The sequence below is a fragment of the Marmota marmota genome, unplaced genomic scaffold (genome assembly GCF_001458135.2).
Source record: "Marmota marmota marmota unplaced genomic scaffold, marMar, whole genome shotgun sequence".
In the NCBI taxonomy this organism is placed as follows: Eukaryota; Metazoa; Chordata; class Mammalia; order Rodentia; family Sciuridae; genus Marmota; species Marmota marmota.
Genome location: NW_025999960.1, coordinates 15,295,287 through 15,301,051, shown reverse-complemented (window position 1 = coordinate 15,301,051; position 5,765 = coordinate 15,295,287).

Here is a 5,765-nt window from a genome sequence, read left to right as displayed (position 1 = left end):
TGCCTTCGACACCGGCCTCCCCGGCGGCTCCAGGGGCAATGAAGGGTGGCGGCCGCTGAAGCGAGACCGGTGCCGGCCAGGGGAGTTGGCAGGGCTATGCGGGGGAGGGGAGAGGCCCTGGGCGAGCGTCCCTCTGGTTCTTTAAAGCTGTGGTTCTCATTCCGTCACCCTCGGGTCCCGGTCGGGCCCCGACCGCACCTAGCTCCGAGAGCCTGGGACGCGATAGGCTCCCCGAGCTCCCTCCCCCAGCCCGGGTGATTTACACGCGGGCTCTGCGCAGCGGCCGCTTCCCAATCAGGAATATCGACCCCGGGCGGGGCCCTCAGGCCGCATCGATCCCTCTAAGGCTCGGGATTTAAAAATGTCAAATTTGCCTTTTCCAGGCGGGCGCAGGGGGCGGGGGCCAAGAGGAGGGCCGTTTGGAAGGGGGAACGAACAGCAGGGCATCGACCAGGCGCCTGTGCCCAGAATGAGAAGTGACCCCGGCGTGCCCGGGCCCTGACACGGCCTGGCCATCCTTGGGTTCGCAATTGGCTCTGGGGGCAAGAAGGAAGCCCTGCTCCCCCTGTCCAAACCTCAAGGGCCTCACTGTTGCGCTGGGGTAAACCCAGAGGGAGAGCCCCAAGAGAAACAAAGACATCTGCCCCCCAAATATAGGAAGGCAAATTTGGAAGAAATCCCTTTCAGTGAAAGAAACATGCAGACACAAAGATTGGGGCTGGAGGCAAAGATATCGAGGCTCCAAAGATAACCTAGCCCAAAGGAACAGCAAGGCAAAGGGAAGACGCCTCAAGATCTCACTGAACAAAACAAGGGGATAAAGACCCAGAGTCATCTCAATTCTCTGCTCTGTAGGTCCAGAAGATTCAACACTGGGGAGGTAGAATTGGGAAAGAGAATGTAAACAAAACCAGACAAAGAAAGGGAAATATTATGGGAAAGGAATTTTGGAACCAACTAGTAATTAACTGGACCTAAGATCCAAACTGTTTGGGTCTCAGCAGTAGCTACTCCAAGTCCTAAGGAGGGTGTCTTGGAGATTTGAAGGGTCTTCCTCTTCCCTTCCTGAGCATCATACAGGTTTCTACTCAACACCCACCTCCTCTTCTCCCACCACCAGCTGGGGGAGACAGGATGGGTTGGAGATCACATCTTATATCAGACTCTATGGGAGTGTGAATACGTGTAGGGCTATGAAGAACTCTGATGGTAATTACTTCTTCTCAGGATTTAACTACTAGGTCTCCAGACTTTGGGGGAAAAAAAAACTACTACTTTCAATGCTTGAGGAAGGTATGTTTGTGGTGGAGATGGTGGAAGGGAGCAGTTGTTCTGACCAGCACTCTCACAGTTAACATATATCACATACCCCTCGGCAGCACACCTCAGCTGTCACCCTGTGCACTGCCATTTCCTCCAGAACTAGAGACAGAACTGACAGCAAGCTTGGGGAGGGGCACACAAGGAGGGGTGGTGGTTCATCCTCAGAAACACGAAGCTCACACCTTCACTGACAAAATCAGGCCAACACATCCCTAGCAATGACATACACAGTCACTGATAAAGATGTGCGATCCATACCTATCCATCCCTGCCACACACACCATTTCTCAGTGTGCAATCACAATTTCTCCAAAATCAGTTCAAAACGCCCAATCCTAAGGACCGACGACACCCTTTCTAGACATTTGAGACCTTAAATTGCTTAACCTAGGGAGAGATTTTAGGTCCTCACCCTGCTTCACTAATACTTCAACCAGTGCCAGCTCCAACAACTGGGAGGCTGAGTTCAAGGAAGTCAAGTACTAGGGTCAAGGCGAAGAACCGGGAGCAGAGGGAACAGTGGGATTGTTAAATGCTCCCTTACTCCCCTTCCTGCCACTAGTCTCTTTCTTGGCACGTCCATTTGCCTCCCGGGCCGGCCCGCCGCCCGCCTGTCAGTGGAGTAATGAATGCGCGCTCCGGGCCCCAGGCCCCCCTGGAGTCGTTCATCACTGCCAGCACCGCCCACCTCTCTGCCTAGCGCCAGGAGGGCTCAGCCGCCCCGGCTGCAAGAGCCCCTCTCCCCCCCACCTCGACCACTAATTGTCAGATTGAGATGTTGATTTGTCAACTGGGAGCCAGCGCCAAAGAATCAGCAGTAAAACCTGGACTCCTTGAACTTCCTCTTGAGTCCACTCAGGTTCTCCCGCACTTGGAACTTTTGTTGATTTGATGTGGATGGGTTAGATTTCACTCAAGAGAGCGGGGCTAAGAAGCGCAGTGTCATTCTATTTCGATAGGAGGCGCATTAGGCTAGGGGCCTCGATTTCTCTAAGCGGGTTTGGTCCTGGGCTTAGCTTCACTTGTTCGGACTGGAGGCCCTAAGGCTTCGTCCCCCTGTCTCCCAGCAGGGGGCGCCCTGGGCCACAATCCTCCTCCCTCCTGTAGTCTGTCTCGGCTTCGCCTCAGGAAGGCCCCAGGCCGTCTGCTCCCAGTCCCTCTTAGGGACGCCTGGGGCCAAAATCCTACTCTCTCCGCTAGGCGCCTCAGGCCGCAGTCTTAAGCTCTCCCGCAGGAGGCGTACCTTCTGCAGGTCTGAGATCTCCCTGCCCTAGGCACATAGGCTGCAGCCCCAGCCCCGCCCTCTCCCGGTCCCCGGAGCTCCCTGGGCAGCCGACTGAGTGACGGGCGGCCGGTGATTATGCGGAAGGGGGAGCGGGGTGCGCCGCGGGCGGCAGCGCTGACCCTTCACATTTCCGATCCGCCGGGACCCTCATCCATCCGAAGCTGCTCTTTGTCTGGCCGCCTAATTGCCGGCGGACAGGATGGATGGCGGGACCGACAGCCGCGGAATCCCTAATAAAGGCCGCGGCCGCGGGGGAGGGAGTGAAAAGGGAGGGGGAGCAAGTGGGAAGGAATGGAAAGAGATGGGAGGAAGTACCGGGCTGCGGCCGCCGGCTCCGATGCTCTATATGCTGCGTTCTCTGAAGCCAGGCCCGCCCAAGGTGCGGGACAAGGAGTATGGGGTCAACTCTCTTCCGGATGCAATGGTTGTGGGGCTCGTTAAGTCTGCTGCTTGTCAGAGAAGGGGAAAGAACTAGGGGTCCCAGGCAGAACTAGAGCCTATCTCCCTGAACCCTGCCCTGGAGTCTTCAAGCTTGACTACCTTCTGAATGCCTGGCTCTCACCAATCTGCGTCTCTCCCTCGGCTCTTCGCACCCCATCTCCCTCCTCTCACCTTCGGTCTCCCAGCGCTGCATCAAATACCCAGGCAGAGACGTGAGGGGTCTGACAGCTGTCTGTTCTGTCAATCGCATTTGATTAACCCGAGACTGGAGTGGGAGAGTGGTGGGGACAAGTGGGGCGCAAAGGGAAGTGGAGAAGGAGGCAAAGACCAGAAACCACACATAGGTAGGGGTTCAGGACCGCAGAAGGAAGTCAGTAGCACGCTTTGGCCTGATAGACACCTATCTGGGAAACAATCTCTACCCACTCCCTGGGGTGCTGGGAGTCCAGCCCTGTTCTAACCTAAGTCTGCACAGAGCTGCGGGGCAAGGGGCACTGGCCAATGGCACTAGCGATTGCATCTGCCCTCTGTCTCACCGCAAGGCAAGTAGTCTCTATGAGGAGGCAAAGTGTGTGCAGGTCTTGGACCTCCACTGTTTCACCTCGGGGTTGCAGAAGGAGATCCAGTTTCAGGTCTCCCTTTTGCCCTTTAAGCAAATTTTCCTCTAGTTCATTTTTCTGTGTCCTCTCCTTCTCCAGCTGAACAGTTTCAAAATTTAGCCTTCCATTAGACCACAGTTTAGCCCTGTTGTGTGTCAAGAGTTGACAGTGTCAGGGCAGGGGGATATGGGGGACATGCAGAGCCAAGATCCTGCCGGTTGGCCTCACACATACAGATCTCCCCTGAGATCTCATCTTCCTGTCCTACTTCTCTCACCCTTCCATTGCCTCTGGTGCCGTTTATTTCTTTTCCAGGGTACTGAAAAGGAAGCCAAAGGATCATAACTCCAATTTTAGGATCTCTTACAGGGTGATACTGGACAAGCCATTTCTCCTTTCTGGGCTCCATCTTCCTCATCTGTAAAATGGGAACAATATATCCACCCCTCAGGGATGCTGTGAAGGTATGAGAACCTTTGTGTTTAAAAGCCCTCAAATACAATAAATACTTAATAATGTTATTTCCCTTTTCATGCAATCCTCTGTCTTCTCAAGTGGACAAAGTTCCATTCTCTTCCTACCCCTGTCTGGTACCAGGTAACCCAGGCTGCTTCTATCTATATGTGAAATCTGATGTGGAGCCGAAAGCCAGAGTGTGGGAGAGGTTGGGGAAAACCTCTCCAAGATCAGGACTAAAGGGGAGGAAGAAAAGTGCAAGTGCTTCCTTAGATCTTAAAGGAATTTCAGCCAGATAGTTCCTCTCTTCTTACAGATGAGGACATTGAGGCTTGTGCAAGTGATAGAGGCAGATCACACTGCCAGAATCTCCCCTCCCATGGGCCTTCTATTGCTTACCTGCTCACCCCTTTTTTTTCCCTTGAGGGGGTCTGGGTCAGTGACAAGAAGTGTGAGAGAAGGAAAAAAAGAAAGAATGATTAAAAAAAAAAAAAAAACACTTCAAGGAGCCAGGACCTTTCCGCTAGACTTCATAAAATTTTAACATAAAAACTTCTGCAGAGTAGAAGGCACATATCACATGCAAATAGTATGCTAATCACATGCTAATCCAAAGTCTGGCCCTCAGAACTCTGACAAACACCTGGCTATCACCCTGGAGAGAATTCTGGAGAGACTTCTGGGTTCCAGGACAGGTAAAGATGCATGCATTCCACTTAAGGTCAGGTAATGAAGTTAAAATTCATTTTAGGATTGTAGAGAAGAGTATCATTTGGGATTAGGGTCAGGGTTAGTGCAAAGTCAAGGGTAGAGGTTAATGCAAGATTTAGAGTGGGCTATGCTTTCAAGTGGGAGAGCATAGCAGACTGTTAAAGTTGTCTTCTCCTCTCCCCTCTTCCCACCAGCACTGCCCCCACCTTCCTGGTTTCTTCTTTGTCCTGCAGCAAACCATTCTCTGCCTACTTCCCATTCCTAAGCACATCAGCTCCCTGGGATCTCCCAGTTTGTCTACCAGAGAATCTTTGGTTAAATTGTCCAGAACTCCAGTCTGGGCCCCAACAGTCCCTTTTAGCTTTCAGCCCCAGAGCACCTGCTGGTCTTGGCCATACCCAGGTTCCTCCTTGGACAAATGTGACAGCTGCAGGGGAAGCAATAAGGACCTGGTGAGCTGGCAGCTTCATTCCAGAGCGTGGGGAAAGAGCAACAGAACATGAATAAATTCATGGAGCTGGCCCCTCAGCTCCCTGTGAGCCAAGCCTGCTTCCCCCACCACACACACCCGCTGCCGCCTGCAGCCCTGCTGGTCACCGCAGCTCACAGCCTGGGCTGGGGATAGAAGAGGGGAAGATTTAGAGAGAAGAGGACTGGCACCTGAAAGAGTCTGAGGTGAGGGGTTCATAAGGGGGCACAGGGAGTGGCATAAGTGGGGTGGGAAGCATGTCTGGGCAAACAGGGCCTCGAGCAAGTAGAAAGGAGGTGGGGGTAAGGAGGAAGAAGAGAGGTGGCAGGACTTGGTGTGTATGGGACCTGAGACTCAGGCAAGGGAGAATGGTGTGAGCCCAGGCCTGCTCTCTCTGATCCATCCATCATCCAGCCTGGGGGAGCAGATCTGGAATTAGACATGCATGGGGCCTACACGGTCCTCAGCCCCCCCCCCCCCG